The 27,191-nt window shown below is 46.7% G+C and overlaps 1 pseudogene; it reads left to right on the top strand.

Moving 5' to 3' along the window:
* LOC136157732 (histone-lysine N-methyltransferase PRDM9-like) lies at positions 1 to 27,191 on the top strand (annotated as a pseudogene).

Genomic DNA, 27,191 nt, shown 5'->3' with positions numbered 1-27,191 from the left:
ATGAGGCCGAACAGGTCTGCAGAGGAGAGCACTGAGGGAAATGCCGGGAGAACAGAGTGGAAGCCCACGGTGAGAGGTGGAGGCGGCAAAGCTGGGCTCGAAGCCAGCTCTATAGGAAGGACAAGCTGCTGGTCCCTGAAGCACCACAGACTGCTTGGCTGGGCAGCTGAGTGAACTTCCCTGTGACTGTACACAGGATGGCAATGCCTGGTCCTCTCTGAGATGGTGGGGTGGAGTGGGACAAAACAGGACACTAGCTTCTCAACTGCTCTGTGTCCAGGGAGAGTTAGGAAAATGCTCAGTGTTTGTTCAGCTAAGCAGGACACAGTCGGGAAGGAAAGTCGTCATCCCTGTCTCACACAGACCATCCAGGAGCTTCAGGCTACTCCCCACACAGAAGGTGGAGGAGAAGGCTCAGCTCTAAGGTCTGACTTAGATTAGTAAATCACTGATGAAATCTATTATTTCCCTTAGGCCAAAGATGCTTTCAAAGACATCTCCGTATACTTCTCCAAGGAAGAATGGGAAGAGATGGAGAACGGGAAAAAATCCGATATAGGAATATGAAAAGAAACTACGAAGCGCTGATTGCTATAGGTAACAGGAAGTGCTGGGTGCGTGTGAGCCGGGGAAACATGAAACAGGTCTTCACCCTCAGTGTTCACTTGGCCCGCTCTTAGGTGGTTTCACCTGCTCACATTTCCCTTTTGTGTGGAGACTAACCTGGAGGAAATGTTTGCAGTTCTGTACCACAGGGAGGGTGACCCTGTAGTGCAGAGCTCACCTCTTGCCTTGTTCTAGATTCCCCCAGCCCATCCTACTGATTCCCTGACTCTGTGACACTTTCCATTGCTTCTATGCTTTGTTTCCCCTTCTTAGAACAAATATTTTGCTTCTTTCCAGGTTTCAGAGCCACTCGACCAACTTTCATGCGTCACCGCCGGCAGGTCATCAAGCCCCAGGGAGATGACACTGAGGATTCTGATGAAGAATGGACACCAAGGCAGCAAGGTTAGAGGCCAGGAGGATTTGGAGGTGTCTTCCTGAAACCAGCCTGGGCTTAGGTCTCAACTACATCTCAGCCAGTAGCAAGGAAAACATAATTTTCAGCATTCCCAAGTGGCTGTGGCTGAATATTGACATTAGCCTGAATGAAGATGAATGTATAGGTGTTCCAGTGTAATTCTCAAAAGTTTTATGGTTAAAATTTATCATTCTTTTAAAAAAGAATTATCTTGCTAAACATTCTTAGTGAAAGGCAGTTAAACAAACCTTAGAAATAAATTCACCATAGAGATTGGTTATTGGTTATTGTATTAAGTCTCTTCAAAGAGGAAATGATTAACATATTATGTCAAGATACATTATTTATGTATGTATATAAAACAAAACCCGTGATCTCCTTACCCTAAGGTTAAACTAATTCTTTAATTTGATTCTGGGAAAGGGTTGGAGAGAACTATTTATTCTCCATGATCTTTCCCACATTTCACTGACCAGAGATGGTATCAGGTAAATAAAATAAAGTACACTTATAAAATAGAAGTGAGCAACTCACTTCCTCGTCTGCTGCTCAAACAGTTTAGAAGAGTTAATCTGCCTAGACTGGAGAAAACAATTTAGATAGTTCTATGATTCTCCATCTATGGATTTCTGTTCTCCCAGATTTTTAAAAATTATTTATTTAGTTTTGGCTGCACTGGGTCTTGGTTGCTGTGCACGGGCTTTCTCTGGTTGCGGTGAGTGTCTTCTCGTTGCAGAGCACGTGCAGGCTCTGTAGTTTCTGACACACAGGCTTAACTGCCCCGCAGAAAGTGGCATCTCCCTGGACCAGCCATCGAAACTGAGTCCTCTGCATTGGCAGGCAGATTCTCATCCACTGTGCACCAGGGACGTCCCTCTGTTCCCTGAGGTTATTAAAACTAGCGAAAGGACATGAAAACCAAACATTTGGTTGTCTGCAAAGGTTTTGACATAAGGAGAGGCTCTTCAGAGGGAATATATACGCCTTGGTTCACCATACGCCTGCTCGTCTTTATTTACCTTTTTAACAGTTACTGAGTGTATGGCACACTGCTGCTAACTATGTACACGTTAGTGTTAGTGGCCGCAGTGCTAATCGCTCAGTCATGTCTAACTCTGCGTCCCCATAGGCTGGAGCCCACCAGGCTCCTCTGTCCATGGGATTCTCTAGGCAAGAATCCTGGGGTGGGTTGCCATCTCCTGCTCCAGGTGATTTCCCAACCCAGGGATTGAGCCTGCATCTGTTGCATCTCCTGCATTGCTGGTGAATTTTTTACTGCTGAGCCACCGGGGATATATACACACATTGCTGTACAACAAATCTGTAGAAGTGTTACATCTTGCGTGACTGAAGCCCTAACCCACTGAGGAACAATTCTCCAATCCTTCCTCCTCACAGCCCTTGGCAACCATGATTATATTTTCTCTTTCCATAGATTTGATTAATTTAGATTCCTCAGGGAAGTGGAATCAGACAATGTTTGCCTTTTTTGATTGGTCACTTCACTTAGTGTAATATCATCAAGGCCTATCTATGACGTGGCATGTGACAGAATTCTTTTTTAAGGCTTCAAAACATTCCATTGTGTGCATGTGGATATAAGAGCTATAACATATATCTTATATATAATCTCTATCTTTTATCCGCAATGAACATTTAGATTGCTTACACATCTAAATTGCTTATGCCCATTGGGAATAATGCAGGAATGACTATATGTGTGCCCACTATTTAGTCAATATCTTGCTTTCCATTTTTTATGGAAACACACTCTTAAGTTGGATTGCTAGACCATACAGCAGTTCTAACTTTCTGTGGAAACTCCATACTGTTTTTATAAAGCTTGCAACATTTTACATTGCCAACAATAGTGTATAATGGTTCCAATTTACCCATATCCTTACCAAACTTGCTATTGTCTTCTTATACATATTGCCCATCACAGAAGGTTTCAATTTGCATTTCCCTATTGATTAGTAATATTGAGCATCTTTTCGTATGCTTGTAGGCCAGTTGTGTATTTTCTCTGGAGAAATGTCTATTCAATTCCTTCTCTCACTGTTAGTCAGCTCAGACTGCCATAACAAAGCAGACTGCATTCCTTAAACCACAGAAATTTGTTTTCTTACAATGATGGAGCATGGAAATTTGATATCAAGGTGCCATCATGGTCCATCAGGTTCTCTTCCTGGCTTATAGGTAGCCTTCATACTGGGGTATTCTAATTAACCCCTTTTCAGATGCATATTTTACAGATATTTTCTACCATCCTCTAGGTGGCCTCTTCAAGTCTGTTCAGTGTCCTTTGCTGCACAGAGGTTTTAAGATTAATCTCCTTTGTCTATTTTTACTTTGTTACTAATCCTTATGCACTTGGCACCATATCTAAGAAATCATTGCTGATTCAGTGTCGCGAAGCTTCACCCTTGTTGTCTTCTAAGAGTCTTATCAAGTCTTGCATTTAGGTCTTTCATCCATTCTGAGTGATTTCTCTTCAAGATGTAAGATGTTCATTATTTTGCCTATGGTTATTTTGTTTCCCCAGCACCATTCATTACAGGCAGTAAACTTTCCCCATTATCTTGACACCCTATATGAAGATCATTAGACCATGTATCCAAGAGTTAATTTCTGGCTGTCTATTCTGTTCCATTGATTGACATATCTGTCTTTATGCCAGCCAGCTTCCTCAGTGGCTCAGCAGGTGAAGAATCTGCCTTCAGTGCAGGAGACACAGGAGATGCAGGTTCACTCCATGGGTTAAGAAGATCCCCTGGAGAAGGCAATGGCAACCCTGTCCAGTATTCTTGCCTGAGAAATTCCCTGGACAGAGGAGCCTGGTGGGCTACAGTCCAAAAGGTCACAGAAAGTCAAGAAGACTGAGCGACTAAGCACACATGTTTTGCCAAATCCACACTCTTTTGGTTCCTGTACCTTTGTAGTGTGTTCTGAAATCAGAGGCCTCCAGCTTTGCTGTTCTTTCTAAGATTGCTTTGCCAGTTTGGGGTGCTCTGGGATTCCGTGTTAACTGTTGGATGGATTTTCTATATCGGAAAAAAATTCCATGGAATTTTCGTATGAATTGTTTTAAATCTTGAAATTACTTTGGGTAGTATGAACAGCTTAATAATATTAAGCCTCCAAATCCATAAACATGAGACACCTATCTATTATTTATGTCAGATTCCTTTCAGCAATATTTTGTAGTTTTCCACATATAAGTCTTTCATTTCCTTAAGTTTGTTTCTAATTACTTCATTCTTTTCAATGTGTTATAAATAAGATTATTTGTCCAGTGCCTAAGACTCCACATGCCCAATGCAGAGAACTTCGGTTCTGTCCCTAGTCAGGGAAGTAGATCCCACATGCCACAACAAAGACCTGGCACAAACAAATAAATAAAAATAAATATTTCTTTTTAATTTAACTCAACCCTAGCTTCAAAAAAATAAAAAATAAATAGTATTGTTTTCTTATTTTCCTTTGTGGAATGGTCATTCTTCATGCACGGAAAGATATTTGAAAGTTGATTCTGCACCGTGCAACTTTCTGTGCAGGTTTTTTGTATATGTGGATTTAAAGATTTTTCTACACATAAAACCATGCACCTGTGAACAGATATGATTTTACTTCTTTCTTTCCAAATGGAAGACCTTTCTTTCCATTTCTAACCTACAGTGCTGGCTAGGAGTTCTAATATTATGGTGAACAGAAATGTTGAAAACGGGCATCCTTGCCTTTTTTCCTTGATCTTTTTCACTGATGACTATGATGTTAGAGATAGACTTTCAATATATGACCTTTTATTGCAGTCACTTCTTACTATGTCTACATTCTTAAGTACTTTTGTTATGAAAGACTAGTAAATTTATTAGATATTTTATGAATATCAGATGAGGCACAGATGAAGTTTCATATTTTTTTTAATTTTAAGAAAATTTTGTAATGCTCACAGTGGAACCATGGGAGTTGATGATACAGAAATCATTTTCCATTCATCCTTTGGTAATCATTGTCTTTGTCACTCTCTGGCTTAGAATTATGTGTCCTTAATTAGAATACCCAGAGTTTGGAAACATTTACCAACCAAAACACTGATTCTTATCGTTTTTTAGGTAAACCTTCTTCGATGCCCTTCAGAGTGGAGCACAGTAAACACCAGAAGGTGAGTATTTCCCAAATCCTGTTGCAAAAACATCCTCCTCATGGATCCAGTCACAGGTGAGAAAAGGAGAAAACACAGAGATCCTGGAGACTGCAGCCTTCCTGTCCTGAATCTTTAGCAGACTGTCTGATATCATCACCACCTTTACAGTTAGTAAGAACAACAAACATAGTATCCTGTTCTATTGTTACATTATTCTCAAAATATTTCAGACTTTAAGCATTTTATGTGAATAAACTTACTTAAACCTTAAAACAATCCTACAGTACCTATAATTAGGTAAAAAGCTATCACCATTATAGACCCAAACAAACGAGGTGAAAACATTTAATTATATGCCTGGGATCGCAGTATCACTGGTAGTGCAATCTAAACCAATGCACGTACTCTAAACCCCTTACAAACTGATTAAAGCTTCCATAGTTCTTTGAAGCTTATTCATACATCTTTATATCATTTATCTGAGAGATGTTTTCAACCTCAGTTCTTTCGTTCTGTGCTAGGGAGGGATATGCTAAGACATCTGACTAATGGAAGCTTAAGGACATGCTGGGCAGTTTGTAGAGTGGATGGTCCAAGATGAAGAAGCTTAAGGACATGCTGGGCAGTTTGTAGAGTGGACAGTCCATGATGAAGAAGGAGAGAGGATCCCTACCTCAGAGCCTCCCACTCCAATAAGACGAAGCAACTTGCAATCCTGATAAACCTCAGGTTTATGACTGAAAAGCAACAAATAAGAAAATAACAGAAGGACTTCACATAGATTACCCACATTTGAGTAGAAACTCATCATCTGGGCATCATTTCAAATGCTCCTTCTTATATGAGGGAATAACAACTCCTTCCTCTGAGCTCCAATTAGGCAACTCTCCTGTTTGGAATCATGTGTTTAGCCTGCCCCTGTGTTGCGAGCTTTGAGAGCCTAGCCCACACCCATTCATTCTCAGAAGTCCAAGCCCAGCTCAAAGCCCCTGAGGGCCCCCTGAAGGTTTTGTGAATGAGTGACTCCACATTTAAGCATTCATCTAGGAGTAGAAAGGTCAAATAATGCTGAAGATAGTATCTGTGAGCTGCACTTGAAATATAGATGCAGTTTAGGGAATAAATTGATACCAGGGATGTATGCTCACGTTCTTACTGTATTAAATAGCACACACAACAATTTGTTGAAGGTTATTAAATTTCATGTCCATTATAATATTAAGAATTAGCCTGTATACCAATTCATGGATCAGGAAACTGAGCAGAACCAGCTGGTCATACAGCCTTGTTCAAGGAGAACTGATGAGACCAGCTACTTTAATTCCAAACATTGTCGCTAGGACATGGCAGCCTGCAACTTTCATCTCACTTTCTTTATTGTCTAAATATGTTTCTGCCGATCGTCTTTTCTCCTCTTAATCTCACCGCTTTGTCACCTTATTTTCCACATGTGTTTTGTACCATCTGTAATTTACCATAGTTCCTCGTCCATCAAAGGGCCACTAATTAAAAGAAACCCCCCGGATCTCTCTATGAGCCATTACCCTTTTCTTTCCCTGGCCTCCAGCTTTTCTCCCTGCCTTGCTCTCACTTTTATGCAGAAAGTTGAAGGGGAAGAACCTTAAGATATGAATTCTAGTTTTGATTCCCTATCTACCTAGGTCCCTTTTTTACACTCCAGTGTTCAGACCCTCCCTCCATATTAGATATTTCCAAGATTTGTCAAAGTATTAACTCAAGTCATGCATGTGAAAACACTTCATAAAGTCTTAAAATACTGAAGAAATGCATGTTGTCTTTTACTCACATGGAAGAGAATGTCCAGGGCACCATTAAGTAATGAATCTGGTTTGAAGGAATTGCTGGGAGCAGCAGAATCGCTGAAGACAAGTGGCTCCAAGCAGGCTCAGAAACCGGTCCCCCCTCCCAGAAAAGCAAGGACCCCTGGACAGCACCCCAGACAAAACGTTGGTAAGAGAAAATCTGGGGAGTTCCTCTAATTAATTCCTCTAATCCCTGTAGAAAAACTAATAGGTATGGCCCAGGTGTGTGGCATGGACTTTGGGTATGCATGGGTTTAAGCTGGACTGATCTGAGACATGAAGTTAGCACTGGGGCCTTGGGAAAATCTTTTCCATTTTCTGATGTCCTGATTGCTATCTGTAAAGTGAAGATAAGGATACATAATTCATACAGTGCTTGAAAGCTTTACATTAAATGCAAAAGTCTGACACCTACAAAGAGTTCAATAAATCCAGCTGTGATAATGGGAACCGAGCTTTGTTAGTGTTTATGCCCAGACCTCTGCTCAGTGCCTTAGGTATCATGAGCCCTTACCATATATTTTCTGAGTAGAGGTGTCATTGAACTATGTCCTAATTAAGATGGTTTGAAAGTTAAACCTACTAACAGGAAGTGCAAGATGCAATCACTGAACTGGGCATCTGTGGTCAGTGGAGCCTCAGTCTCCTGAACTTGTAGTTAAAGGGAGAAGAAACAAAGCATAGAGAAGGGACTCCCTGGTGGTTAAGTGGTTAAGGCTCCACGATTCCACTGCAGGAGGTGTGGGCTCCATTCCTGGTCAGGGAACTAAGATCCCACAAGCCATGCAGTCTGGCCAAGAAATTAATATTGTATCATAAAAGCATAAAATTACAAAAGTAAAGTTTGAAAAATACATGTAAGAAAGTTTTAACAAAGTGTATAGATGGACAGGTAGGAGAACTCACACTTTCTGATAAAACAGGGACTAACTCCCCAGACCCCACCAGCCTTGCTGAGCTTCTGTTCTCCATCTTAGAACTCAGAAGAAAGGAGACTGGAGTGAAGAGGTACAGTCTACGAGAAAGAAAGGGCCACGTGTACCAAGAGGTCAGCGAGCCCCAGGATGACGACTACCTCTGTGAGTGACCCCGTTGGCCCACTCACGGAGAAGGGGCTACGAGCCCTTGATCCACTAACCTCACATCACCATTTGGCCCCCCGATCATCCCCTTCCTCTATGATTGGGGTACAAGATCGAGGCCAATGCCCGGAATGCCCCAGGTCTTTCTGAAGGTCATTGCTACCAGCAACATCACTGTACCTCCTCTCACTCCCTGTTCTCACCTCCAGATTGTGAGGAGTGTCAGAACTTCTTCATCGACAGCTGTGCTGCCCATGGGCCCCCAACCTTTGTAAAGGACTGTGCAGTGGAAAAGGGGCATGCCAACCGCTCAGCCCTCACTCTGCCCCATGGGTTAAGCATCAGACAGTCGAGCATCCCTGACGCTGGGCTAGGAGTGTGGAACGAGGCATCCGATCTGCCACCGGGCCTGCACTTTGGCCCCTATGAGGGCCAGATCACAGACGATGAAGAGGCTGCCAACAGTGGATACGCCTGGCTGGTGAGAAGCACCCGTTTCCCTGTCCTCTGGCCTCTAACCGCTTGTATGTGGTGGGGGGTACTTCATGTCTACATGGGAGGACACAGATGGTGATAACATGGTCGGCAATGACAGTCAGCCCTGGGTACTGTGTGCCGTGGGCGTGAACACAGGACTTCCATCTAAAGGTCAGAGGAGAGGTGGGAACACAGTGTACAGACACTCTGGACCTCTATCTATAGGCCAGAGGAGAGGTGGGAACACCTTGGTACACACTCACAGGACCTCTATCTAAATGTCAGCGGAGAGGTGGGGCCACAGTGTACAGACACTCAGGACCTGTATCTAAAGGTCAGAAGTGAGATGGGAACACCTTGGTACACACTCACAGGACCTCTATCTAAATGTCAGAGGAGAGGTGGGACCACAGTGTACAGACACTCAGACCTCTATCTAAAACTCAGAGGAGAGGTGGGAACACAGTGTACAGACACACAGAAGTGACTCCTCCCTTGTGGAGCCCTTGCCTTCAATGAACCAAGATACTCAGACTTGGAATGATGAGTACGGAGCTTACCGTGTGGCCCGACTGGCAGTTGAATCCATGCAGGCTGAAAAGCACCAACGACTACACAGGGAAATAGCTCTTCTGTTGCTTCCTACCAAAAAAAAAAAAAAAAAAGAAAGAAAGAGAAAAGCTTGTAACTCTTTTTCTGACCCTCAGATCACCAAAGGGAGGAACTGCTACGAGTATGTGGATGGAAAGGACACCTCTTGGGCCAACTGGATGAGGTGGGTGCCGTGAGTCTGCAGTGTGTAGACATTGAGACTCCCTCCATCCCACGCCCCTTTCCTTCTCAACCCGGCTCCCTCAACAGCTTTCATATTTTTCCTCTTTTCCCTCCATATCATGCCTTTTCATTTCAAATGAAACTAGAAAGAAGGAAATAAAAATATGGCATGTGCTGTCAAGATACAAGTCTCTATGCTGAACAAAACTGGTGGACTTGAGAACAACTTGAGGAGTCTAGATTCACCAGGGACACTTTAACTCACTTAATGGACACTTATCACGCCCTTTATGTTTCAGTTTAGACAGTGAACTTCGGTACTGAAGCCGATCACACAACCCATGTCCTTTTGGAGAACATACTGCAAACAGACATTAGCCAATTGATTTAAGGAACAGTAACCTTATTTTTATTATCTTTGAGTAAGTGCACACGCCAGGATGACCTAACACAGGAGACCTTGACTCTCTGTGGGCAACATCCTCCTCAGGCTTGGTTCCAGTGAGAAGTGGGCCCTGAGGCCTCAGAAGGAATGGGGGGCAGGTTGGTCCTGAGCAGGGCCATTCTCTGAGGGCCTCTCCTTTCATCAGGGCAGGCAGACAGTGAACAGACTCTTACTGTTCCATGTCTCAAGCTATATCAGAGCTCTCTCCAAGTTTCCGTGGGAGGGGGTGGGCAAGCGAATAGGACCCTGGATACACGTGGGGAGATGGGAGAAAACCTCGGGAGAGAAGGCAGGCTGGGGTGAGTGCTGAGGGCTGCATCTTAGCCAAGGAGCACCAAGTCCTGTGGATGAAAGAGAACTTAATTCAGAGTTTAGAGGAGCTGGAGGTCACCAGTCTCACGGACAGTCCAGGTGGACATGAGTCTGGAACTGGACTCCGGAAAATGGCTACTTAGGTAAGGAGAGAAAATCATGGGAATTCACATGGCCTGGTCGAAGATGTGAACAGAAGGTCCACATGAGGGGTGGCCTCAGAGGCGGAAGGCAAGGAGCTGGGCATGGGCGGAGAGTGGAGGGCACTCGTCACCTGAGGTTTCTTTCCATTTCCCGGCCTCGACCCCAGGTTTGTGAACTGTGCCCGGGACGACGAGGAGCAGAACCTGGTGGCCTTCCAGTATCACGGGCAGATCTTCTACCGAACCTGCCGGGTGGTCAGGCCGGGCTGTGAGCTGCTGGTCTGGTACGGGGACGAGTATGGCCAGGACCTTGGCATGAAGCGGAACAGCAGGGGGAAGAGTGAGCTCGCGGCCGGGAGAGGTGAGTGTCTCCCTCTTCCAGGACCCCACCCCATCCTGGGAGCCTCCGTGGTCCGATTTCGAAGCAGAGGACAATCCAGTCCAAAGTCAGTTGAGTTGCAAATAAAATGCCTCAGAATTCGTTCTTTTCATATGATTGTTAGAAAAATTTTATATTAAAAATATTCTAATTTTTAATATTTCATGCAAAAAATGCGTAACATCACCTTCTGCTGAAAGGCTTCGGAGCAAAAAGCAACATTTCTAGCACCTACCAGCTCTCTGCCCTGTATTTGTTTCTGCTTCATTTCCTCCCATTTCTAAGCGACACGTGTACAGTGATGCGCATTCAGTTCCTGTTCCAGTCTGTTGTCATGTGAGTTCACGCTCTGTGCCAGACGGGGCTCCACGCACCGAAACAGACAGAACCACTGCCCTGGGGCAGCAGGGGTTTCACACCAGACAGGGGCTGCTGCTGAGGAAAACCAGCGCAGGGAACGTGCCTCGGGTCAGCGTGAGCAGAGGGTGGGCTGTGGTGCAGGACGGTGCGGCAGGGTCTCTGCAGAGACAACACCTGCGGGGAAGGATTCCAGGCAGGGGAGCAGCCAGTGCCGCAGCCCCAGGGCCGGGAAGAGAGGCCATGCCAGGGGTCGTGGGAGGAAGCACAGAGGGAGGCGAAGGAGGCTGGACGGGACACGGAAGGCTCAGGGCCTGTGTCCACGTGCAGGCCCCAGGGGTCCTCCTGGGTGACACAGAACAACCGCGAGGCTTTCAGCTGCAAGCGGCATGTTCTCTGTGCTAAGACGATGCTTTGGTTCATTTTGGGGAAGAGACAGCAGCGCGGAGTCCCCTCAGAGGTCAGTTCATTGCCAGACATGGGGGGAGAGTAGGCTGTCTGAAGATACTTGGGAGTGAGTGTGTGAAGGGTCTGACTGGACATGTATTTTTAAACAGGGCTTCCTAGTGCACGTTAAATGGACTAAGCCTGAATGAAATAAATGAGGTATGAGTACTGGTGAGGCTGGAGAAAGGATATGCCTTTATTTTATGATTTATGGGAAACTGAAAGAGGAGCAATTTGTGAACCAGTTTGTGCAGCAGGAGCCAGAACTGTAGTCAGTGGGACCTGAGTCGCTCGGTCTCATCCAGGCTCATACCCACTTCCTGCAGAGATCGGCACAATGGCTGCTCTTTGAACAAGGATCCACAAAGTCAGAATTAGCCACACCTGCTCTAACCACCCCCCGTGCTGCCTCCCATATGCAGAGAGCTCCAGGTCAGGCGCCCCTAACTTAATAGACCCCTTCCCCTCACAGGGAGCCATTCAGGAGATTCCACTAAAGTCATCAAGTCTTATCCCTCAGTAGGGTAAATACCTGTGGCCACTGTGACGTGAGTTTTCAGACACTTACCCGCAGGGAAAGTCCCTGCAGATCCATCTCTATCAGGAGAGACGCTGCCTCTGATGCAGCTGGAAGGTCCCTATCTGGGTGATATGTAGAAAAGGCCCTTGACACCCGCGTCCTGGATTTCTGTAGATGTAGAGAATAACAGTGGAATGGAAGAGTGGACTGTAAAGGCACTTGATGGGAGACAAATCGTGCACTGCCAACACTTAGATGATGAGTGGGGAGGGCCTGACCACGGCAAACCAGCTACCTGACCAAAAGCTTCCTCTTTCAGCAGAACCGAAGCCCAAGATCCACCCATGTGCCTCCTGCTCTCTGGCCTTCTCCAGCCAGAAATTCCTCAGCCAACACATCCAACGCAGTCACCCCGCTCAGACCCTCCTGAGACCATCTGAAAGAGACCTCCTCCAACCAGAGGATCCCTGCCCAGGCAATCAAAATCAGCGATATTCAGATCCACACAGCCCGAGCGACAAACCTGAGGGTCAGGAGGCCAAAGACAGGCCCCAACCTTTGCTGAAAAGCGTAAGGCTGAAGAGGATTTCAAGGGTCTCTTCCTACTCACCCGGAGGACAAATGGGGGCTTCTGGGGTGCATGAGAGAATGACAGATGAGCCCAGCACAAGCCAGAAGCTGAATCCAGAGGACACAGGCACATTGCTCACGGGGGCAGGGGTCTCAGGGATTATGAGGGTCACATACGGAGAGTGTGGGCAAGGCTCCAAGGACAGGTCAAGTCTCAGCACACACGAGAGGACACACACAGGGGTGAAGCCCTATGTTTGTGGGGAGTGTGGGCGAAGCTTCCATCGGAAGTCCCATCTCATCAGACACCAGAGGACACACACAGGGGAGAAGCCCTATGCTTGCGGGGAGTGCAGGCGAAGCTTCAGTCAGAAGTCAGCCCTCATCAGACACCAGAGGACACACACAGGGGAGAAGCCCTATGTTTGTGGGGAGTGTGGGCGAAGCTTCAGTCAGAAGTCAGTCCTCATCAGACACCAGAGGACACACACGGGGGAGAAGCCCTATGTTTGCAGGGAGTGTGGGCGAAGCTTCCGTCATAACCCAGTCCTCATCAGACACCAGAGGACACACACAGGGGAGAAGCCCTATGTTTGCAGGGAGTGTGGGCGAAGCTTCAGTGATAAGTCCAATCTCATCAGACACAAGAGGACACACACAGGGGAGAAGTTCTACGTTGCAGGGATTGTGGGCGAAGCTTCAGTCAGCAGTCAGTCCTCATCAGACACCAGCGGACACACACGGGGGAGAAGCCCTATGTTTGCGTGGCTTGTGGGAGAAGCTTCAATCGGAAGGCCCATCTCATCACACACCAGACGACACACACAGGGGAGAAGCCCTATGTTTGCAGGGAGTGTGGACGAAGCTTCAGCAATAAGTCAGTCCTCATCACACACCAGAGGACACACACAGGGGAGAAGCCCTATGTTTGCAGTGACTGTGGACGAAGCTTCAGCAATAAGTCAGTCCTTATCACACATGAGAGGATACACACAGGGGAGAAGAACTATGTTTGTGGGGAATGTGGGCGAAGCTTCAGTGATAAGTCCAATCTCATCAGACACAAGAGGACACACACAGGGGAGAAGCTCTACGTTTGCAGGGATTGTGGGTGAAGCTTCAGTCAGAAGTCCCTCCTCATCACCCACCAGAGGACACACACAGGGGAAAAGCCCTATGTTTGCAGGCAGTGTGAGTGAGTCATGACCAACAAACCACACCTTAACCACAGGAGGATTTCTGCAGCCACCCCATGCCTCAGCTCTAAGGGCGCCTCAGAGGAGGCCTGTGACCCGTTACTGTCCCCACGAGTATGAGGAGAGAATTCCCAGGTGGTCCAGGGGTCAAAACTCCAATGCAGAGACCCACGTTCAATACCTGCTTGGGGAACTAGCTCCCACATGCTGCAACTAAGACACAGCACAGCCGAATAAATAAATATATAATAAATATTTTAAAGAAAGAGTGTGATAAGCACAGGATTATTTGTTAAATAGATCTTCCACTTTCATGACAGGAGAGGAGGTATATAAACTGCAGAGGGTTTCTTAAGAGTTTTGGAGATGTTCATGCCAATTGCCTTCGTGGTTTTTTAGGTGTCTTCGTCTAATAATTTTTGTCTCCAAACAAATCTGAATCCCAGACTGTGTACTCATTCCCCGTTATTACTGACAGCAGTGGGGTCCAGTGGTAGCTGAACCCCTGGAAAGGCATAATTCTGGAGCCAACTCAGTTAGGTCACTGGACAGTCAGTCCTGGGTCCAACGAGAGGAATGCAGAGTGGAGTCAGACTCACCAGGGAAGGGAATTCCCTGGCCTCCTGGGAAGTGGGGCCTCTCCTCCTTATAGACCCCGGCTCTCCTTTGGCCTCTCCTGGTGGCCCTCTGGTTCCCTCTGACTTCTTTGCCACAAAAGGTGAAGGCCACATGCGCCTGTGTGTGTGAGCACACGCGCCTGACTAAGCATGAGCCGCCTGGTCTCTGCCGCTCCCTCGGGGTCATCCCAGCATCTGCACTCCAGATTCGACCACAGGGGTCCAGGTCTCAGCCCTGCCACCAGCAGCTGCATGAGCTGGGGCAAGATGTTCAACCTCTCTGTGTCTCTATTCTCATCTGTGATACAGGGTGGGAGCACCAGCATTTTGGTCTGATGCGTAAGCACAGGCGGAATCTGGCAGAAGCTGGCTGAGAACGCAAGACCCATCTTTGCTGTCTTTTGTGTTTTTTTCCTTAATATTTTTTATTTTTTAATAGAAGGATAATTGCTTTACAGAATTTGTTTCTTGCATGTCCTCTAGCCCCCACACCTTCCAGGTCTTCAGAGATAGACGAAGAAGGGGCTGTTTAGGCACTGGGCTGCCCTGATGAGGGGGTGTGAGGTCAGGGGTGCTAAGAGAGGGCGACCTCCCTTCCCACCCTTGCCGTTCCTGCTGAGCTGGGCAGCCCCACGGCCCCTCCACAGACAGGCAGGGCCCACAGTCGTCCCCCTGCCGAGAACAGAGCCTTGAGCCACGTTTGTAGGAAATCCCCGTCCGGCCCCCATCCCACCCCCACACGGAGGGTCCTTGAAGCCCACACCGCGGCTTCTCTATGCATGGGCCTCACACCTCTCCCCGTGCGCTCTGGTCAACGCTTTCGCGACCTTGAAATTCTTAACCATGGAATAGTTCATCCTTACACTTCCTTTTCATGAGTGAAGTCTGATGGGCCCGGGATGCGCTGTGAGCATAGCAGATGCACACACAGCACGGGTCCCGGGGTGACCAGGCTGCACGAGGGGACAAGGTGGACACAAAGCCCCCCACCCTGGGTGAGTGAGGGTGGGGACAGCACCAGGAAGCCCCGCTTGCTTAGACACGGAACTGAGCTCCGACACAGAGTGGGGGCAATGGGGTTCTTAAGGTCGACCACACCCTCCCCTCTGTGAATGACCTCTGCCCTGGCCTGATCCTTCCAGAAGGGGTTCAGGAGGCTGAAGTCCGCCCAGCCACCAGAAGACACCAAGGGGAGAGTGGGCCACGGGGCGGGGGGCAGAGGATGCGAACTCGAGGACTCGGGTCAACGGCCCTCAGTTCCCTCCCCGGGCCAGGCTTGTGAAGCATCTCTACATGAACCGTGTCAGTGATAACCACCCACTATTATTTTCCGGTTTCTATGCTTTCTTAAAGGAACGTGTTTGTCTGTGGCTTGCTTTCCCTACAGGAAGGGAAGCCACGTAAACTCCCCATCTTCTGTGGCTTCAGGACGGGGCCATGGGAGGGAGTGTTAGGGGTGGTGTAGGCAGAGGGGCTTCAACTGAAAACGAAGGGGACCCAGAAACCTGCAGGGGCTTCTTACCTGCACCTCCCACCAGAGCTGGGCCTGGAATCCCCGGGAAGACTGAGCAGGTCAAAGCTTCTACCTCCCCTCCTCTCTGTTCCCCTCCCCTCAAGAAGCTGACTCCTGGGGCCAGTCCACAACATCCCAAATCCCCATCACCAACAGCCCCACACAGGCCCTCCCTCACAGAAGTGGGATGACCTGGATGGTGGCAGGAATGCTGTGTGACCCCAGAGCTGGGGCAAGGGGGGTGACCTTGAGCAAGGGGGTTGGTGCTTTACACAGCCTCCCAGCCCAGGGAGCTGCCAGCAGCCACAAGCCATGATCTCAAGCGGAGCTGGGAGATGGGGAGTGGGGATGCGAGCTCTCTGAGGTCCCATCCTGTCCCCAGGAGAGCGGCCAGACCCCACCTGACACCGTGACTGCCCTGCACGGGCACATAGGACACCAGCAGTCACGGGACAGACAGTCAGCTGCCTCCGCCGCATACTCCACTCTGACCACGGCGGCCCCGTGGCTGCACCAGCCCCGCCTGCGCGCGGCTCTGCTTGGCTGCCAGGGCTCGGGGACCCTGGGTGAGTCGGTGAGGGCAGAGCTCCAGAGGCCAAGCCTGTCTTCAGCCACCAGCCCTGCCCTGCTTACGGGACTCATGAGCCCAACCAGTATCTGGAGCCCAGCCAATAACTGAAGCCCAGGGCCAGATGGCTTCAGAGCTGAATTTTACCAAAAATTTAGAGAAGAGCTAACAACAGTTAGAATTGGACATGGAACAACAGACTGGTTCCAAGTAGGAAAAGGAGTTCGTCAAGGCTGTATATTGTCACCCTGCTAATTTAACTTATATGCAGAGTACATCAGGAGAAATGCTGGGCTGGAAGAAGCACAAGCTGGAATCAAGATTGCCGGTTGAAATATCAGTAATCTCAGATGTGCAGATGACACCACCCTTAATGCAGAAAGTGAAGATGAACTAAAAAGCCTCTTGATGACAGTGAAAAGAGGAGAGTGAAAAAGTTGACTTAAAGCTTAACATTCAGAAAACTAAGATCATGGCATCTGTTCCCACCACCTCATGGGAAATAGATGGGGAGACAGTGGAAACAGTGTCAGACTTTATTTGTGGGGGCTCCAAAATCACTGCAGATGGTGATTGCGGCCATGAAATTAAAAGATGCTTCCTCCATGGAAAGAAAGTTATGACCAACCTAGATAGCATATTAAAAAGCAGAGACATTACTTTGTCAACAAAGGTCCGTCTGGTAAAGACTATGGTTTTTTCAGTGGTCATGTATGGATGTGAGAGTTGGACTGTGAAGAAAGCTGAGTGCCGAAAAATTGATGCTTTTGAACTGTGGTGTTGGAGAACACTCTTGAGAGTCCCTTGGACTTAAAGGAGATCCAACCAGTGCATCCTGAAGGAGATGAGTCCTGAGTGTTCATTGGAAGGATTGATTCTGAAGCCGAAACTCCAATACTTTGGCCACCTCATGCAAAGAGTTGACTCTTTGGAAAAGACCCTGATGCTGGGAGGGACTGGGGGCAGGAGGAGAAGGGGATGACAGGATGAGATGGCAGGATGGCATCACTGACTCAATGGGCATGAGTTTGAGTAAACTCCGGAAGTTTGTGATGGACAAGGAGGCCTCACGTGCTGCAGTTCATGGGGTTGCAAAGAGTCAGACATGACTGAGCAACTGAACTGAACTGACTGAACACCTATTTTACTCAAACTCTTCCAGAAAATTACAGAAGAAGGTAAACTTCCAAACTCATTCTATGAGGCCACCATCACCCTAATACCAGAACCAGACAAAGATACCACAAAAAAGAAAACTACAGGCCAATATCACTGATGAAAATAGATGCAAAAATCCTTAACAAAATTCGAGCAGACAGAATCCAACAACATACTAAAAAATCATGCATCATGACCAAATGGGCTTTATCTCAGGGATGCAAGGATTCTTCAGTATCCACAAATCAATCAACATAATACACCACATTAACAAATTGAAAATTAAAAACCATATGATCATCTCAATAGATGCAGAGAAAGCCTTTGACAAAATGTAGCATCTATTTATGATAAAAAAAAAATAAAACCCTCCAGAAAGCAGGAATATAGAACGAACATACCTCAACATAATAAAAGCTATGTACAATAGACTCACAGCAAACATTACCCTCAATGGTGAAAAATTGAAAGAATTTCCCCCAAAGTCAGGAAGAAGACAAGGGTGCCCACTCTCACCACTACTATTCAACATAGTTTTGGAAGTTTTGGCCACAGCAGTCAGAGCAGAAAAAGAAATAAAAGGAATCCAGATTGGAAAGAAGTAAAACTCTCCCTGTTTTCAGATGACATGATACTCTACATAGAAAGCCCTAAAGACTCCACCAGAAATTACTAGAGCTAAACAATGAATATAGTAAAGTTGCATGATATGAAATCAACACACAGAAATCCCTTGCATTCCTATACATAAACAATGAGAGAACAGAAAGAGAAATTAAGGAAATAACTCCATTCACCTTTGCAATGAAAAGAATAAAATACTTAGGAATAGATCTACCTAAAGAAACAAAAGACCTATATATAGAAAACTATAAAATACTGGTGAAGGAAGTCAAAGAGGAAACAAATAGATGGAGAAATATACCATGTTTATAGATAGGAAGGATCAATACATTGAAAATGAGTATACTAGCCAAAGCAATCTATAGATTCAATGCAATCCCTACCATGCTACCAATGGTATCAAAATACCAAGGGTATTTTTCAAAGAACTAGAGCAAATAATTTCACAATTTGTATGGAAATACAAAAAAACCCCGAATAGCCAAAGCAATCTTGAGAAAGAAGAATGGAACTGGAGGAATCAACCGGCTTGACCTCAGGCTATACTACAAAGCCACAGTCATCAAGACAGTATGGTACTGGCAAAAGACAGACATATAGATCAATGGAACAAAATAGAAAGCCCAGAGATAAATCCACACACCTATGGACACCTTATCTTTGACAAAGGAGGCAAGAATATACAATGGAGAAAAGACAATCTCTTTAACAAGTGGTGCTGGGAAAATTGGTCAACTACTTGTAAAAGAATGAAACTAGAACAATTTCTAACACCATACACAAAAATAAACTCAAAATGGATTAAAGATCTAAACGAAAGACCAGAAACTATAAATCTCCTAAAGGAAAACATGGGCAGAACACTTTTCGACATAAATCTCAGCAGGATCTTCCATGACCCACCTGCCAGAATACTGGAAATAAAAACAAAAACAAACAAATGGGACCTAATTAAACTTAAAAGATTTTGCACAAGAAAGGAAACTATAAGCAAGGTGAAAAGACAGCCTTCAGAATGGGAGAAAATAATAGCAAACGAAGCAACAGACAAAGAATTAATCTCAAAAATACACAAGCAACTCCTGTAGCTCAATTCCAGAAAAATAAACGACCCAATCAAAAAACGGGCCAAAGAGCTAAACATACATTTCTCCAAAGAAGGCAAACAGATGGCTAACAAACACATGAAAAATGATCAACATCACTCACTACCAGGGAAATGCAAATCAAAACCACAATGAGGTATCATTTCACAACAGTCAGAATGGCTACTATCCAAAAGTCCACAGGCAATAAATGCTGGAGAGGGTGTGGGGAAAAGAGAACGCTTTTACACTGTTGGTGGGAATTCAAACTAGTTCAGCCACCATGGAGAACAGTGTGGAGAATCCTTAAAAAACTGGAAAGAGAACTGCCATATGACCCAGCAATCCCACTCTTGGGTATACACACCGAGGAAACCAGAACTGAAAGAGACACATGTACCTCAATGTTCACTGTTTATAATAGCCAGGACATGGAAGCAACCTAGATGTCCATTGGCAGACGAATGGATAAGAAAGCTGTGGTACATATATACAACATTACTCAGCCATTAAAAAGGATACACTTGAATCAGTTCTAATGAGGTGGATGAAACTAGAGCCTATTATACAGAGTGAAGTAAGCCAGAAAGAAAAACACCAATACAGTATACTAACGCATATATATGCAATTTAGAAAGATGGTAACGATAGCCCTGTATGCGGGACGGCAGAAGAAACAGAGATGTATAGAACAGTCTTTTGGACTCTGTGGGAGAAGGCGAGGGTGGGATGATTTGGGAGAATGGCACTTAAACATGTCTATTATCATATGTGAAATGGATCGCCAGTCCAGGTTCGATGCATGAGACAAGGCACTCAAAGTCAGTGCACTGGGATGACTCTGACGGATGGGATGGGGAGTGAGGTGGGAGGGGGTTTCAGGATGGGGAAAACATTTACACCCAGGGCGGATTCATGTCAATGTATGGCAAAACCAATACAATATTGTACAGTAATTAGCCTCCAATTAAAATAAATAAGTTTATATTTTTAAAAAAAGAAAGAAAACAGGACTGAATTAACCTTAAAAGTGTTTGTATAGAAAAGGAACTCTAAATGAAAGAGAAAGACAGTCTTCAGAATGGGGAAAAAAAAAAATTGCAAACAAAGACGTCCACAGGAATAAAGAAGATGGGGTACATAGACACGATGAACCATCACTCAGCCATAACAAGCAGGAAAGAATGCCCTGGGAGGTCCCAGGGAAGAAACTAGACATGATCATAGCAAGTGAGGAGAGGGGGACAGGGAGGGATATTAACATAGGATATCACTTGTAGCTGGGATCTAAAAATGGATACAGATGAACTTCTTTATCAAAGAGATACAGTCTCACAGACTCAGTAAAGAATCAATGGTCCCCAGAAAAAAAACAAAAACTCCGGGACAGTTCAGTTCAGTTCAGTTGTTCAGTCGTGTCCGACTCTTTCCGACCCCATGAACCGCAGCACGCCAGGCCTCCCTGTCCATCACTAACTCCCAGAGTTTACGCAAACTCAGGTCCACTGGGTCAGTGATGCCATCCAACCAGATCATCCTCTGTTGTCCTCTTCTCCTCCTGCCCTCAATCTTTCCCAGCATCACGGTTTTTTCAAATGAGTTATCTCTTTGCATGAGGTGGCCAAAGTATTGGAGTTTCAGCTTCAGCATCAGTCCTTCCAATGAACACTCAGGACTAATCTCCTTTAGGATGGACTGGATGGATCTTCTTTCAGTCCAAGGGACTCTCAAGAATTTTCTCCAACACCACAGTTCAAAAGCATCAATTCTTCAGTGCTCAGCTTTCTTCATAGTCCAACTCTCACATCCATACATGACCACTGGAAAAACCATAGCCTTGAATTTGTTGACAAAGTAATGTCTCTGATTTTAATATGCTGTCTAGGTTGGTCATAAATTTCCTTCCCAGGAGAAAGCGTCTTTTAATTTCATAGCAGCAATCACCATCTGCAGTGATTTTGGAGCCCAGAAAAATAAAGTCAGCCACTGTTTCCCCATCTATTTGCCATGAAGTGATGGGACCGGATGTGGACAGGGAGTAATAAAACGATTCAGTCTAACATAGGGAGGCTAATATTATTTAAAGAAAAAAAAAAAAGTGTCCACCAGGACCCACTGAGTAACACAGGAATCCTATTCAACACTCTGCAGCATCCTATACCAGAGAAGAACCTGGAAGAGAAGATATATACATCTATGCACAAGTGAATCAAGTTGCTGTCGATCCAAAAAAAAAAAAAAAAGAAAAGAAAACACCCACAACCTTGTCATTCAACTACATACTGCAATTCAAATTGGGGAATAAAGTACAAAACAGGAATCAGAAAGGCTGACTCTTGCCCTCAGGCCATGGTGACCCGGATGGTGTCACATCCCTGGAACCTGAGATGGAGGGACTCAAGCTGGAGGGAACCCAAGACTGGAGGGGTTTAATGCAGAGGAGCTGGGAGCATGTGGCAGGAAATGTGGCCCCACGATGGACCTGGGGTGCCTCCTGCCCTCTGCATGAGCCCCCAATCTCCAGATGCAGGTGGAACCTCCTGCAGAGAAACCAAGCCTACATCACCCAAGAATTGGTGGAACCTCTGGGCTGGAACAGGTTTGCAAGGTCCCCTGGCCAGTCTATGTCCCCTAGGCTGGGGTTCCTACCTCCAGCCTCCATCCTTATGGTGACCCCGCCTACAGATGACAGCACCCTCTGAGAGTGGTGTTCCAAAAACCTGGGATGTATCCTGGGGACACTGGGGAAGGGGGAAGGAGAAGAGGTTCAAGCCTGGGGTGTTTCTTCTGGCACAGTCCACTCTAGCTGACAATCCATGAGCAGAGTTTTCCATGAGACTCAATGCCTGTGGACCAGAGGGGGGCAGGAAGCAATGTTGTTTTCTTAGGGCCGTCTTCCAGAAAAACGACTTTAAACCTAGTGCTGTTGGGCTCTTCATATTCACAAGGCCTGCGGGACTGTAAATGACCTCTCCTGTCCAGTCATGTCCTGGGGTAAATCATCAGACATGAATTCAAACAGGGCCACCTTTCAAGAATACAGTTTCAAGAAGTAAACTGTAGTCACTCTGTACAATATCGAAAAGTACCAGGAAAATTCCTGCAGCTATGTAGTTCAGTCGCTCAGTCATGTCCTACTCTTTGCAATCCCGTGGATTGCAGTATGCCGCTGTGTACTAAATCCACGCAAATCAAAGCTCCCATGAAAAATCCCCTCCCACAGGTCAGCATGGCACCGTCTAAAACATCTACAGAGAATACGGGCTGCAGACGATGGAGGCAAAAGGGAACTCTCCTACACTCTTGGTGGGGGTGTAAATGGCTGCAGGAACTATCAAAACCAGCAAGGAGGTTCCTTATCAGGTAAACATCCAGAAACCACATGGCCCTAACCTCAATCCCACGTTTGTGCTCCAATCCAGAAAAAATCAGAATTCACAGTTGCCCATGAACACTTGTCTTCAGGGCAGCGCGACTGACAATGGCCAAGCTAGAATGGTTGCTGGCCAAAATCTTGGCTTTCTCTTCCCAGGGAAGCCAAATAAAAATTACAGAGACAGAGTCTGAAGGAAATACCAAGGTGGCTTTTATTCTTAACCCAGCAGAGAGGGGAACACAGGAGGGTCATGCCTCAAGAACTGTGCCCCACACCCCGCCCATGAGGAGTCTAGGGGCTTACATAAGGCAAGGACTCACGGTCAGGAGACAGTGATGAGGAACAAAGGCGATAGGACCTCGCTTTCTTCCTCGTGCATTTTTTCAAAGACAGTCACAGACTGAAGTCAATAACCCAGGAACGGACTCTGGCGGTTCGATGTCTCTGCGGCCTTCTTCGTGATACGTAAGTACAAGGGGAAGGGTGTTATAAGCATAAACACCAGACAGAGGATGTATTTAGCATAGAGTCCAAGGAAAAAATGTTTATTGTAGCTCCTGCAGAATTAGGGGGCAGAAAAGCAAATTTAGTTACAGACATTCAGAGTTATGAGCAGTTAAAAGTAAAAAAAAAAAAAAACAAACTGGGAATGTTCACACCAGCTCACTGCTTTATCTCCTTTCTTCTCAAAAAAGGGAAAAAATAAAAAACTCACTCCTCTTTTTTTTTCCTTTGCATTCATTCTCAGTCACTTCAATCGTGTCCAGCCCTTTGTGACCCCATGGACTGCAACCCGCCAGAATCCATGGGATTCTCCAGGCAAGAACACCGGAGGGGGTTGCCATGCCCTCCTCCAGGGGATCTTCCCCAATCAGGGACTGAATCCATGCCTCCTGCATTGGCAGGCAGATTCTCTACCAGCTAAACCACCAGGGAAGCCCTTTTTTTCCTTCCCCTGCAACAAATTCAACCAGGATATCCATCGACAGGGAAATGCAGACAGAGTGCTGCACCTGTCCCCGGCAATGCTACCCAGCCCTGAATCAGAGCCGAATAATGCCAGTGACAACAGCGTGGGTGGAAAGAGTGACTACCATACTAAGGAAAGGAAGGCCGGCAGAGAAAGAAAATATCAGAAGGTATCACTGACAGCTATCTTCTTACAATTAACGCAAATGTAGGCTACTACGCAGTAGAAACAGACTCACACACTTAGAAAACCAACTTATGATTATTAAAAAAAGAAAGTTAGGGATGTGGGATAAATGAAGAGCTTGCAAGGAACAGACATCAGTATACATCAAACAGAAAATCGGGAAAAAAAACTGTTGAATAGCAAAGGGCAGCCTCCTGGAGACACTGTAATCCTCTATCTGCGGAAAACGAACCCAAGAAAGAATCGACAGACGTCGGTGTATCACTGAACCAAGCTCCTCCACACGTGACAGTATCGGGAATCAACCCTACTCGGAAATAAAACAAGGGATGCACAGAAACGGACCAGTGAAGTTTGAAGCAAAAGCAATGCTGCCACCTCGTGGTCATTTTTGTAACAACAACTCTGAAAGCTGTGTGCAGTTCAGTCCTGTCCTCAGTCGTGTCCGACTCTGCGACCCCAGAGACTGGAGCGCGCCAGGCTTCCCCGTCCATCACCGACTCCCGGAGTCTGCCCAAACTCAGCTCCACCGAATCGATGATGCCATCCAACCATCTCATCCTCTGTCGTCCCTTTCTCTCCCTCCTTCAGTCATTCCAGGCACTTGATATTCACAAGGTCTGTGGGGTTGTAAGTAAACTACTGCCCTCCAGAAGCTGACCCCCAGGGAGGGTCAACAAACAAGAATTCTAAACTTAGCAGACGGTCACAGAGCCAAGTTCAACAGGTACCTTTAACTCACACCCTTAAAGGGAAAAAAATCACATGCAATGACGGCAACATCGCTAAATATTAGGGAAGTGCCTGCCAACCCTTAACGAGGTGTCACCTCAGGCCGGTCAGAAGGGCCACTGGCAAGCCCTTTACCAACATCAAGCGCTGCAGACGCTTGGAGAAAAGGGAACCCTCCTCCTCTGATGCTGGGAAGGGAAGTTGGAGACAGCCCCTCTGAAGACCAGTGTGTGGGTTCCTCGAACAATGAAAACGAGAATGAGATTAGAATGTTCCCCAACACCATACACAAAAATACAAGATCTAAATGGGAAGATGGAGACTGTGACATTCTTGAGGAAAATATACACAGGACACACTTTGACATTCATCACAGGAAATTCTTCTGGGCTCCAGATCTTAGAATGATGAAACATCAATCAAAAGTAACACAACAGGACCTAATCGGCCTGAAATATTTGCATAGAAGAAGAAACCCTCAACAAAAGAAAAAGGCAATTCACAGAATGAGAAAATACATTTGCAATCAAACATACCCACAAGGAATTTGTGTCCAAAACATAGAAAGAGTTTGTGTAGCTCAATGTCAAAAAAACAAAACAAGCAACCCGAGAAATAAAAGGGCCCAAGATAGAAACAGATATGTCTTCCAAGAAGGCATAGAGATGACCGTAAGGCACATAACAAGATGCTCATCATCTCTATTAGAGACAGGACCATCAGAAGTCCCTGTGGCGGGACGATCCCCCGGAGGAGGAAATAGCAACCCACTCCAGTATTCTTGTCTGGAGAATCCCAGGGACAGAGGAGCCCTGCGGGCTGCAGTCCATGGGGTCACAGAGAGTCAGACACGGCTGAAGCAACTTAGTACACACTTAGCAATCAGAAGCCCGATTTGGTATAATGCCACCAACAGCATCATGAATGGACAGACAACTTCATACTAAGCGCAGGTCAGAGAGAGAAAGACAAACGTCATGAGATATCATTGAGAATTATACTCCAGTGCGTGATGAAGTCACTCAGTCATGTCTGACTCTGCGATCCCATAGACTGTAGCCCACCAGGCTCCTCCATCCATGGAATTTTCCAGGCAAGAATACTCTAGTGGTTGCCATATCCTTCTCCAGGGGATCTTCCCAACCCAGGGATCTAACCCAGGTCTCCCGCATTGCAGGCAGACGCTTTACCATCTGAGCCACCTAATGCAAATAAAGTATCTCACCAAGTTAGAAACACTCACAAACTGAGAAAACCAACTTAAGATTATCGAAAAGATGTTACGGATGAGGGATAAATTAAGCGTTTGCTAATAACATGTGCATATTGGGGGGTGCGTAGTCGCTCAGTCGTTTCCGACTCTGAGACAGCATAGACTGTAGCCCACCAGGCTCCTCTGTCCAGGGGGGTTTCCAGGCAAGAACACTGGGGTGGGCTGTCATTCCCTCCTCCAGAGGATCTTCCTGACCCAGGGACCTAAGCCGCGTCTCTTGCATCTTCTGCATTGGCAGGCAGGCTCTTTACTGCTAGCACCACCCAGGAAGCCCACATACACGATATGAATATACACATTCCTGTGGATCAAAGAGATGATCAAAAGGAACTTATTGAAGCGCACGGGGAATACACACTGTCATCGCCTAGATAGAACAAGAACCCAAAGAAAGAAGAGATAAACGTCTGAGTATCACTGAATCAAGTTCCTGTACATCTAAAATAAATACAGTTTCAGAAACCAACTCTACTCCAATAGAAAATAATGAATGCACAGAAAGGGGGGGCGGGGGGGGAAATCTGGGCCCTGAAGAAACGCTGAGGCCTAGTGGCCGCCTTTTGTAACAGCAACTCCAAAAGCTCTGTTACCCATGTCCACGCTAAGACTCTGCAAACTGCACGGACTGCAGCCCGCCAGGCGCCTCTGTCCATGGGATTCTCCAGGCAAGAGTACTGGAGTAAGTGGCCATGCCCTCCTCCAGGGGATCTTCCCGATCCAAGAATCGAACCCCCGTCTCCTGCATTGCAGGCAGATTCCTTACCCTCTGAGCCACAGGAGAAGCCCCACTGCCTGGAAGGGGTTGTTTATAAAGACCTCAATCCCGGCACACCTGGGAAGGGCTGGCCGGCCGGGTCAGCCAATCCTCACCCATCAGGGGCTCACAGTGGCAGAAAATGGGCCTTGTTTGGCCGGCCAAGTGCAAGGAACGGGAGCGCAGTCCTGAGGGTCAGGATGGACGTGGGGCTGCAGCTCTGGCTGGTTTTCTAATCATTTTATCTGGCCCTCAAGTGGGAGGCAGTTCCGAACAGACCTTCTGCTAGTGAGAGGAGCCCAGGAGTCCAGGAAAGGAGGGGTGGTGGGTGGAGACGGTGCCGGGCGCAGCGGAAGCCTCTGCAAGTCCTGCTGTTGGGAGGACGCACAGAGCGAAGTCCAGGGTCACGGGCCTTCCAGGAGCGGCTGTCTGCAGTCCAGTTCTTGCTCTGAGGGGCTCAGGGTCCGCTCTGGTCAGGAGACAGGCTGGGGGCGCTCTGCGACGACCCCTGTGTGCTGAGCTCCGCCCAGGCGGGCCCCTCCCCTGGCGGGGTCAGCCCACGGGAGCCCGTGCCCTGGGGGGTGTGTGAACAGGCTCCCTCTCTTTGCAGCTGGCACAGTGCAGATCAAGCTCAGCTGA

The sequence above is a fragment of the Muntiacus reevesi genome, chromosome 2 (genome assembly GCF_963930625.1).
Source record: "Muntiacus reevesi chromosome 2, mMunRee1.1, whole genome shotgun sequence".
NCBI lineage: Eukaryota > Metazoa > Chordata > Mammalia > Artiodactyla > Cervidae > Muntiacus > Muntiacus reevesi.
The sequence above is the reverse complement of the archived record's forward strand: the minus strand, read 5'-3'. Positions and strand labels throughout refer to the sequence as shown.